This window comes from Schistocerca cancellata, chromosome 2 (assembly GCF_023864275.1).
Source record: "Schistocerca cancellata isolate TAMUIC-IGC-003103 chromosome 2, iqSchCanc2.1, whole genome shotgun sequence".
Taxonomy (NCBI): Eukaryota; Metazoa; Arthropoda; class Insecta; order Orthoptera; family Acrididae; genus Schistocerca; species Schistocerca cancellata.
The window spans coordinates 472,796,489-472,808,789 of record NC_064627.1 but is presented as its reverse complement, the minus strand read 5'-3'; the positions used below and the strand labels follow the sequence as shown (position 1 = coordinate 472,808,789).

At 43.0% G+C, this 12,301-nt stretch overlaps 1 pseudogene; it reads right to left on the bottom strand.

The window, feature by feature from the left end:
• Window positions 1-11,292: 11,292 nt before the first annotated feature.
• LOC126163571 (5S ribosomal RNA) lies at window positions 11,293-11,410 on the bottom strand (annotated as a pseudogene).
• Window positions 11,411-12,301: the final 891 nt, after the last annotated feature.

Below are 12,301 nucleotides of genomic sequence, written 5' to 3'. Positions count from 1 at the left end.
TAAGGCTAGGATGTTTAGATTTAAATACGTTGGAGGTCCGCTATGACTGTGAAGATGTGAAAAGTTTCTTTTGAATACCTATAAAATTATAGCGATAGCGGATCTCAAAAGGGCCAGTTCAGAGCTCATCTACTGCGTGCAGTGTAATTTAATTAATTCTCTCGCCCAAAATATTTAACTTAGCCACGTCAAAATTTTATTATCAATACTTACCTGCGTGCTGAATGCACGTTTAAATTAAGAGCTTCATCGGCCATCAGCAAAAGAAGCTATAAATTATTATGTAACTTGAAGTGGTGCGTTACTAGCCCAGCGGCTAGTCGGGAGAGCCGATTTGAGCAGGCGTTCCCTTAGCCGTCCGCACCGCGGCTATATATATAAGAGCGCTGCGCGAGGAAGGAAGGCCCCAGTTCTCTCCAGACGCTGAATAACACGCCATCTGTGTCGGGAGTCGCGTCGCATCGGTATCACTGCTACAAACAGCCTCGGGTGCCGTATTAAGTTACTAGAGATACGCGGAACCGTGAAATCATTTCAAGTGAAGGGTTAATTCTGGGATGATTTTCATTATCTAGCTTCAGTTTGCGTATTGTCGTATTTTCACGTGCCGTCGCGGGACAGACATTCTACCAATTATTTAGCGTGGCGTTTGATGAAATATTCTCATCAAATTTTGGCGAGCATTCTTTTTAACATTTAATTCGGACATTTATAGTTGCATCAGTGCATTAGACTCTGAACTGCTCTGTTAGTTAGGTTGAAAGGATACTTGTGTTTTATCAGTGAACTTCAGAATATACTCAACTATTTTGGAAAATCGTTTTTGATTAGAAATCCCGGACAATCTCCTAATTCCTCAGAGCTATAAGCTGCAGCTATAATGGTATTCTCAGATGAAGTGGGCACTAGGAACTCTAATTACAGGCTTCACGTTTTGTTAAATCACTTTCTGGGTGCTAAAAAGTAAATAGAGAGCCAGTGTTGAGAACGGCGAAAGACAGCATTAACAACATTCTAAAAGCCTGAAACTGATTCAACATTTGTATTGCAAGCATTTATACAGCAATTATTTTAATTTTCACAAGTTACTCGCCGCCTCACAAGTTGCTCATGTCGTGGTGTTAACAGTGGAAACATGCATGGGTCGTCGGCTGCGAAGGCCCATCGTTAGGAGTGTTCGGTACACTGTGCGCTCGGACACGCTTGTACTCTGACCAGCATTAAAGTCTGATGTTAATTCCGCCACAGTCTGCCGCATGTCCTGTTTTACCAGTCTGCCCAGACTACGACATCCGATACCTATAATGACAGGTGGCCGTCCAATCCACAACGTCTCGACCTGGTTACACTTTGGTTTCGCCTAATGTTAAAGACACTGACCACAGGACTCCTCGAACATCTGCAAATCTTGCAGTTTCCGAAGTGCTCGTTCCAAGTCTTCGGGCCATCACAATCTGCCGTCGGTGAAACTCTGATCGTGCGTCTTCCCCATTCTACACACGGACAGAACGCTCACTGATACAACATGCGCCGTGCACGTGTCTGACTAGCATTCATTCCTCGCCAGCTGACGCTGGTATCGCCAGGACGGATTTATATCTTTAGTTGGTCGGTGGTCATAATGTTCTGTTTGAACAGATTATAAAGATAGTACATGCCAAATAAAAACCGGTAACACTTTCATAGAAACAAAGGCCTCTTAAAAGACTGCCCAATATCACCAGTGCTATTCAAAATAAATATATGCATTAGTATAAGGAAAAAGTCCCATAAACGTAAGACAGTGGGATTTGAGATTGTAGATGGAACATAACTGCACCGTTTACTATGTACTGATGACCAGTTCATCATGGCACAAGATGTGGAAGATGAAAATTATATATGTAACAGGCTAACAAAACAATATAACAACTGCAGTTTGCGGATTAATTATTGAAAAACAGAATATCTTACTAATGTTCTGGATGAACTGATTATAGGGGGAAAACCAAAAATATCAACAAGTTTTGCTGACTGTGGTCCATTCTCGGAAAAGAGGGAATTTAAAATTTAGATATTAATAAAAGAATTAGTAATGGAAGTAAGGTTATTGGGATACTCAGTTCAATCTCATGAAGTAAGAATGTGATGAATACAGACATTCGATGTTAGAGAGTATGGAGCACAGATGTGAAAACTAATCAGAAACATGAAGCTGAAAGTACTAGACAAGGATTTGTGGAGAATATCAGCAATAATCTCAACGGAAGACCGTGTAAGGAACATCAAAATGATGAAGATAATGGACGTGGAATAAGGAATATGTGAGGTGATGGCTCGAAGAAAATTGTAGCGGTATGGACACATAAGAAGAACGAAGAGACGATAATATCAAGACTGAATATGGCTTGCGAAACTGACGGAAGTAGAATCAGAGGTCGTCTGATAATAATCATCAACAATGGAGGCCGAAGTCACCCTCGCATTGCCAATAGCCTTTTCAAAGAGGGAAGAGAAGTGGGCAGAGGTTCAGTGTTTCTATTGCCCATCTGGTGGGAAACTGCCTCTAAAATGCTAGAGAATATGCAATGACCAGCGGCATGATTATCCAGAAGACAGTGGGAACCACTGCGTCAAAGATACATAATGTATATCCATAGGATGTGTGGCATGTAATTGAAAAAAGTGTCATTATGATTTCTCCACTGGCAAAAGATATCGGACCAGTCCCCCATTCGGATCTGCGGGAAGGGTCTGTCAATGGGGAAGTGACAACGAGAAAAACATTCAATAACTAACGAAAGGTTAACGTTCCACGGTGTTGGGAGTGGGTTGTCACAAATTTTAACGTGGTAGGTTAGCTAGAAAAAAAATGGAAATGCTAAGGATCAGTCATAGCGATGATCTCTGAAGTGAAATGGAAAGAAGATTTCTCGCCAGACCTGCATGGGGTAACATCAACAAAATGGTAATTTAGTTATGAATAGGAAGGTAAAGCAGAACAGAGTTGCTATAAACAGTTCAAAGATAGAGTTCTCATCAGAACCACATCGAACCAACACCAATAACAGTGGTTCAGGTATACACGCCAACGTCGAATGGAGACGTGAAGAGATACAGAAAATGTATGAAGATATTGAACGAGTAATTCAGCAGATAAAGAAAGATGAAAATCTAATAGTCATGGGGCATTGGTTCTGGTTGTAGGGGAAGGAGTAGAAGAAAGGCATAAATAAGACAAGAGAAAGTCTACTTAAGTTGTACAATAAATTTCACTTAGTAACAGCGAATATTCTGTTCAAGAATCACAACAGGAGAATGCGAAAAACAAGGGCAGATTACAGTTATATAACATCATGGCCAGACAGAGATTCCGAAACCAGATATTGGATTGTAAGGCGTAGTAGGAGCAGATATAGACTCAGATCACAATTTGGTAATGATGCAGAGTAGGCTGAATTTCAGTCAGGAAGGCTCAGTGCACAGAGAAGTGGGATCCGGAAGAACTAAGGAATGAAGAGATAGCTTGAATTTTTCAGAGCTATAGATACTGCGATAATGAATAGCATACTAAGCAGTTCAGTTGACGAGGACTTAACATCTCTAAAAAGGGCAACCACAGAACTTGGAAAGAAGTCATAGGTACAAGGAAGGTTGCAGCGAAGAGGCAACAGCACACCTGCGTTTACACGTTCATACTGCATAATACATACAACCATAACATTTGAAACAGGAAAGCTCCATAAAAAAGGTTCTTAACTCAGCAACTTAAGCATTCATTTAAATACCATAAGCGATAGGAACAGCTGAGTTTATTTTAAAGACAAGGCCGAGCAGAATTACATTTTCATGAAACATGGTGTGATTTTATGAGACAGAATCGTCTTTCATTACTCGTCACTAATGTGTAAATACTTGTATTCAAAAAGCACAGTTAGCAAGCCCGTTATCATGGCATGTGTGACTTAACTTGCCATGGCACACTCGGAATCAAACCACACATATGAGCAGGCGGACAGTTACCCAGGCGACGCTCCGGCAAGGTCTGCTTCTCAATGTTCACTGCTTGGTGAGCACAAAACCAGACATCATGCCTCGTGCCAGAACACAACTTCGCCGCCGTCCCCGGCCGCAGCACTAAACTCTTAACACGCGCTACGAGCATGCACACCAAGTAAGGGCCAACCTTCCGACCCCGCCGTACCTCGCGACCGACAGACCACACAGTGGATGCCGTTGCCTTTTTTTCTTTATTGTTATTTTATACCTTTACAAAAGGGAGGGCGGCAGCGGCCTAACCACGCCGCTCTTCGTCCACAGAAAAAAACATACAAGAAACATGAAAACATAAAAACAAATGTACATGTACAATAAAAACAGAAGAGAGACAATAGAAAAAGAAATGAAGTCGTTCACGGAAGGCACTGGTCGCACAGGGAAGGTCGGCTCAGTGCACAAATATAGACAGACGGTGAACATGTCAACATAGAAGTACTGACGAAGAAACACCATTGCACTAAGATGAAGAGAAGCACTAACGCAATGATGGCGATCTTCGGCGCACTATAAACACACTGTTGCACGAAAAAAAGGGGGGGCCAGCCACAGGGAAATACAGGAGGGCAGGGGGAGGGGGGAGGAATGACACCAGGTGAAGAGAAGATGGGAGGGAGAGGAGGGATGGTGTGGGGGGTGTGAAAGACCAGGGAGAGGGAATAGAGAGAGAGAGAGGAGAGAGGAAGTGAGGAGCGAGGGAAGGGAAAAAGGGTGCCCTGGAGGAAAAGCACAGGAGGAGGAAGAGGAGGATTAAGTCTGGAAGGAGGGATAGATGGAGGGGACAGGGGCATCATCTGGGAGGGGAATTGGCGGAAGCTACCTTGGGCAAGGGTAGGGAGTGTGGTAAGATGGAGAGCTGGTGGGATGCAGGTGTACAAGCGTGGCAGCGGACAGGGGTGGGAAAGGATGGGAGAGACAAGTGGGTGAGGGGGATCAAGTTTACGGGAGGTGTAAAGGATCCCTATACATCCAAGGAAGAGGAAGAGATGTGGAAAAGTAATTAAGTCATAGAGGATCTGCGTGGGGGATGAGAGGCAGATGCAATAGGCGAGGCGGAGCACATGGCGTTCCAGGATCTGAAGGGACTTGTATAAGGTAGGAGGGGCGGAGATCCAGGCAGGATAGTTGTAACAGAGGATGGGGCAGATCAAGGGTTTATAGGTGTGGAGAATTGTGGAGGGGTCCAGATCCCCAGATCCCATGAGCGGCCAGAAAGGAGCTTGAGGAGGCGGAGTTGAGAGCGTGCCTTGGCTTGGATCGTCCAGAGATCAGAAGTCCAGGAGTGGCGATGGTCAAGGGTGACGCCAAGGTACTCGAGGGTGGGGGTGAGGTTGATACGACGCCCATAGACAGTGAGATAAAAATCTAGGAGATGGAAGGAAGGGGTGGTTTTGCCTACAATGATCACCTGGGTTTTGGAAGTATTACCTTGAGCAGTCACTGGTTACACCAAGTGGTGAACCAGTCAAGATGGGATTGGAGAGGGTGCTCGGGGTATTACAGGAAGGGGATAAGGGCAAGGAAGGCAGTGTCATCGGCGTATTGGAGAAGATGTAAGGGGGGTTAAGGCGGTGGCATGTCCACCATGTAAAGAGGGTAGAGAAGAGGGGAGAGGATGGAACCTTGGGGCACACCGGCGAAGGGGTGGAAGGTGTAGGAATCCGTGTTATGAATGGTGACATAGGAAGGATGGTGAGAAAGGAAGGAGGCGAACAGATGTACATAGTTAACAGGAAGGGTCAAGGTTTGTAGCTTCAAGAGGAGACTAGAATGCCATACATGGTCGTAGGCACACTCATGGTCGAGGGAGAGGAAGATGGGGGAGTGACGGGAATTTAGTTGTTCGGAGAAGGGGTGAGTGAGGTGAACGAGAAGGTCATCAGTAGAGAAGGACGGCCGAAAGCCACATTGGGTAGAGGGAAGGAGGTGGTGCTGGTGGAGGTGCTGTTAGATGCATCAGGTGAGGATGGAATCCAGGACCTTGCTGAAGACCGAGGTAAGGCGATGGGACGGTAGGCGGAGACAGCGGATGGCAGTTTGTCGGGTTTGAGGAACATTAGGATCCGGGAAGTTTTCCACAGGTTGAGGTAGAAGCCGGTGGACACGACCACATTATATAGTGCTGCTGCTTCGACGCTGTAGAGTTAAATAGCCAGGCCCACAATTAAAGACTCTCGGCCGGCCAAAGGAAAATCGAAGCAAAGCTGGGCAGAAGTACTGGCGCCAGTCGCGGCGTATCATCCACACCTTCTGCGTAATCTGTTTCTGGGAAGAGCGCTTTCCGGTGCCCAATGCGGTATTATTGTATGTGCACTTTCTCTTATGTCTACTGGATCTATCCCACAGAGGTTGTATCAGTGTAATCTTTGAAATATTAGGTCAGACAAGGGATATACAGTTCGATGCTTAAAGATTCTAGCATCAGACCATAGAATGTCCATCTGACATCGAAACGAAAAATAGGATGTCACAAAGTGAGGGTGGAGATAGAAGTGAATGCAAGGATCAGACAAATTCTGTCTCCAGGAGGCCAAGTTAGAATGTTTCGTGTGAAGCAGCACACAATCACTTCTCAGGCATCTCTAGGACCTACTCTCACAGATCAAACATTCATTGTTCATCTTCATTCCTCAGTCACTGACTCTTCCCCCTGTGGCAACCCTTCCTTTTTACCTAGCTTGTCCTCCTTGGTGCTGAATTTTTCGTTGTATCGTCTTTGTCATTGGTGAGCTCAGTTTTCAATCTCACCCAATGAACGATGGGCGCTGCATTCAGAGCACCAGTTTTACTGCAGAGTCCCAAAATTTCCAATCTTGTGAGGTGGGAAATCCCTTTGTGGTGGCTGAGGTGTGACGTGGGAAATTCAGTTCCTCCTACTGTTTGTACGCATTCCTGAGTTGGTGAGAAAACAGTAACCCAACAACAAATCCTCTTCTTTGTAACGGAAATTCTTGTGCTTCGTTCAAGATCCCCCAAACGTTTGGCGATCAGCGGAGGCCTTCTGCCGTCATTCTGTTTAAGCAGGACTATTCTTTCAGAGGAAGGGAAACACTTCAGTTAAATTGTACCTATCTGGTTCTCGTTGATCGAGGTGCGGCTTACGTGGAACTCTCTTGTCTTATACAGTAACAGTACATGTTAGTACACCCAGTTGGCAGCCTGTGTGTGCGCAGGAAACCAAATCTAGCATTGTATCCCTTTTGCCCCATACATTTGTGTGGTGAATGTATTCTCGAATGGCATATATTTACACGAGATGGGCTGGTGCCCTTTGATGAGCCTGCCTCTGACGAACGGTACAGAAATTTGCTGTCCGTCTAGAGTTCCCCTGAAGCAAGTCAACACACCACCACGTATGCACCAAAATGTTTTTCAGAATAACTCTGAGGACATTATTGTCGCTACACCTGTGCAACCACACTCTACCTATTGCAGCTGATCGTTGGTTCATTGTGAGCCTGTTTAATGTACACACTCACGTACCGTGTTGGATCCTACCCGTTTATTTTTATCATCATGGAGAACCAGATTATGACGCATTTATGCGAGCCTATGCTAAAACAACTATTTTTATGCATACTTCGGGAAACTGCCGTAACCTATTGTCTTCGGCAATACACCTACATTGATAACGATTTCATTTTGTATTATATTGGAGTCCTTTAATGGACGTAAGAAATTAAAACACTTTAACAGTTATATTAAATGACGGTAACAACCGACAACGATGGTAAGTAGCCACCGCACGGAAATCACACTCCAAACGTTGTTCGGTTGTATAGGTTGAAGTTTTTCGAGGTTTTCTAAGTCGTGAATACCGGAATAGCAAGGACGGGATCAATATCATTCGCCATTCTCGTCGCAGCTGGTGATTGTCTTCGATGACTTCTGCGTAGTGGTGACATTAAATCCTGATCTGTTTTCCGCTTATTACTAGGCCTATGATGATCCGTGGGAGTCCATTTTTTCCCTACATGTTTCTTTTTCTGGCGCATCTTTCAAATATCTCGATAGGTCTAGCAACCTTCCTTACGTTGAGTGGTTTTAGTTGGTTTTCTATTCCAGGTTGTAACCAATACGACCTTTAATTAATTTATGACGCTTTTCTCTCTAAATGAAGCTGAAACTATATACTGGTGGTTCCCAATCTGGATATATATTCTCCCGAGTGCGTTTTATTCGTGAAGTTTAATTAGTTTTCAAAGATCACTATCATTGTCTCAATTTTGTAAGACTCTGATACTGATTAAATAAGTTATCCATGTTTACATTGTTTCTCAGTTATTTGCAGGAATGTGTTACACGTTTGGCGAAGGTTACAGCTTATGAAGCAAACGTATAAACAACGTCTTTCGCACAGTCCATCCACTACATGTATACCTTATACCTTGCATCTATGACACTATAACGGAATCATTTACGTAACAAATGCGAAATTTCTCATGGAGACGTCTTCTAGAGGTTGTACATAGTTTCTGCTGTGGACAAGAAATTGCTTCGTTACTCACTTTTTTTTCTTGTGCCTTTGTTCCGCATCTACATGTAGTCGGCGTGGTTGCTATCCGTTTGGCGTGGTTAGTTTAAGGAGTGGACGGATGCCGTTTCTATTTGAAAGGAGGATCCTTACTACGATTTTCCGCGGTGAAACAATTTCGAAAGATCGATTTCAGTATTCCTTTATTCTCTCCGCTATCTTTCCTTTAGTGCCAGTATAATCACTTAGCCTCTAAATAGCTGATTTTAAGCGGTTAACTGACTGTATGCAACATCATAACCTGTTCGTCTGATCCGATCGAATTTCAAATTCACTCCCAGCATTTGTTAAGAGTTTAGAGTTTTTTCAGTATCTTCATGGTAATATTGCCATCGATAACTCAGAGTTTGAAGGAATTTAGGACGGTTTTCTGGACTCACTTGCTCATATCTCAGACATATGTGATAACCAAGCTTATAGAGTTCCCGACAAATTTGCCCCAATATCTGGTTAGTGCTATCGATTTGCCACTGTGACAAATGAAACGAATTCCGCCTTCACCATATCAAAACTTGGTGTAATGCCTTTATTGTGGATGGTCAGCTTGTGGTTGGTTTGCTGCTGCCCGCCATATTTCCCCTTCTGTGCTAATCTCTCCATTTCAGGGCAGCGATTACTCGCAACATCTTCGATTATTTTACATGTGTTCCATTATCTTTTGTTTCCTACAGTGCTTGTCTATTAGGATCCCCTCTAGTGCCCTGGAAGTTGCCTTGTGTCTTTATTAATGTGTTGTCGTCCTGTCCATCTTGTCAGTGTTTTCGACACGTACCTCCTCATATCTTAGTTTATCAGTCCACTAAATTTTCAGCATCCTTCTGTAACGCCAACTGCAAACTCTTCAATTCTCTTGATTTGGCGAATAACTCTATCTTTACCTCCGCTAGTCTTAGCTACTTACGACCTAAGTTGGCCCGTTAGTATTTATTTCGCTTACAAGATAGTAGATACGTTCACTTCTATTGTGTAGTCCTCACTTTAAAAGTTTATCATTAATCTCACTTCTACTACTCCTTAACGCTATTGTGTTTATTTCGTAGACTTTCAATCCACATTTTGGACACAATACACCGGTCATTCCATTCAACAGGTCCTGTAATTACTCCTCACTTTCACCAAGTCACTGACGAATATAATCAGTGATAAGCTTTCACCCTGAATTGTACTTCCATTTGTATCGGGTATTATACTGTATATTGTAATGGTAGCTGCATAGAAACGTACATACCGTTAGTTACGGTCTTTGAAATTAACATGTCGACCTAACACATTTTTATCTTGCACGTCATGCACAAAAAGTAGTAAGCCATCGTCCAGGAATCTGCACTCAGTGCTAAAAACCGAAAATTAGTTTCTAAATTTAATTTATCTTCGAGTGAAATTGAAAATGAATCGGAGACGCGGTTTTACATATTAATTTGTGACATGCATCGTCGATCTCCGTCTAGCACAGTCGACAGCTCTGTCATTAATGTCAAATGAACCATTACAGTCAACGACCTTATGGGTAGACTAACCCACGTCGTTACCACAAACACACAACGTGGACGATTAATGGTCAGGAACAAATGGCTGTTTTTTAGAACGAGGCAGGCGCGTGACCACATAATGAAAAACGTAATTATATACGGGCAACATTACTAGAATCTAGCAAAAACGTTGTGTTTAAACGAGTAATTCTTGTGGAAGGATTTTTGTATCACCATAACGCCGACTTTGTCAACAGGACGTTATTTAATTCCCTATACCCCAAGTATTAGGTAAAAGACACACAAAAACTCCAAAGATCGCTATAATAATGATATGTAGCTGCGAGCCCATTCGTTGCTAATAGACGCTCATTCATAACTTAGAATGTAGAAAGTAATTGCATAGGCAGTTTTATACATCAGAAAATTAGAGATTTTTACGTTGTGAGCCACTAACACAGTGAAAAATTACAAAGTTCGTTTTTGTACCCATAGTTGTTCATTTATTTTCTATGGAGTCCTGTAAAATACAATTAGCTAGGAGTAGTAATACCTCCATGAACCAAAAATTGAGAGTTTGACACAGAAGAAGCGTTAATATCGATGACATTTCGTAACTGTTAGTCGGTTCCAGTTGAGCATTAATATAAAGAATGAAATGGAAAGGAAAGGGAACGTTATCGACTGAAAATTCAAAAAAACTGTGGATGAGTACGTGGCAAAATATTGGAGTGTCGTCATAACTTCAACAAAGTCTAGGAAACTTACAGAAGCCTTATAAAAAAAAAAATTCACTGATGTGATGAGGCCCTACGTGCTGAAGAACAAATTTATCTTTTTAGCTGACTCGTGAAGAGGACAAACAAATTTACATTTATACGACGAGATTTTTCAAGCTGCGGAACGAGTGCAATTGTGCAGGATTAAAGTGATTTCTAGGCTCTGATCAGAATTAGAATCCGCGACGTTATCCGTTTCTACCCTTGCACTTTATCAACAGACTACCAAGACAGGCAACTGTTTATCAACTGCAGCAGTTATAATAACTCCGTCCGAACATGCCATGAAGACCTAACGATACCGACCGGCCGCCGTGTCAACCGCAGCCCACAGGCATCACCGGATGCGGATATGGACTGGCACGTGATCAGCACACCGCTCTCCCGGCCGTATGTCAGTTTCCCAGATCGGAGCCTCTATTTCTCAATCAAGTAGCTCCTCGGTTTGCCTCACAAGGACTGAGGGCACTCCGCTTACCTACAGCTCTGGGCAGACCGGACGGTCACCCATACAAGTGCTAGCCCAGCCCGACGGCGCTTAACTTCGGTGATCTGACGGGAACCGGTGTTACCACTGCGGCAAGGCCGTTGGCAGAAGTTATAATAAGCATATAAATTTTATTTCCCTCTCTGAACAAGTTCGTAAATTAGGGGAAGGCAGGTAGCGACGGTGTGATGTCAGCCTGCACCGCGGTACATGCTCCCGAGGAAGAAAAGTTCAGCATGTGACATCACCACCCTCTAAACTGCTGCTGTATGGGAATAGATGTGCAGGATGCAGAAATTTAGGAAAGAAAGGAAACAGCTCTGGTATTAATAATGCAACTGACATCTTGGAGAACTTAATTTTAATGCTGACTGTTTCAGTTAGATAATGGTAACAGATTATAAGCCACCGGATTTTCGGCTCTAGGCCACGAGAAAATATACAGCCATTCTGATTTAATGTGAAGGACGATCATGTTGTAAATAGAGTAGAAAGTACGGTAATAACATTTCCCCTATAGTTTAGAAGAGAGCTGTACATAACAGTTATGTGTACATTTTCCGACATTTTCTGTTTAACTTTTATTTACTGGTTTGTCCAAGTTAGGACGTAATGTTTGAGGCATTTTTAGTAGGAGACTGTATGTTAGTTTTGAAGGGGAAAAGCGCTGATTCATTGTGATGGGTACAGAGGCGAGCGAGTGTGCAGCGGCTTACCCCAGTTCATTACTACTAGCGCCACATCATTATAAAGCGCCTGTGCTTAACGTAAGAGGTTGCACCACAACCTAAGAGCAAAATTAAAATAACTTTTCCAAACTTCGGCAATGTATGCTTCATTATTTTAAAGTTAACATGGTAAAGTCTCAGAATGATCAAATGAATGTGTTCGTCAAAATATATACTCTTAAGAAAATATAAGTGACACTAAATACTAAGACTACAAAGCTAAAACCTGTTCAGAATACGCAACTGTATGTCACAATTAAAAGTTACAA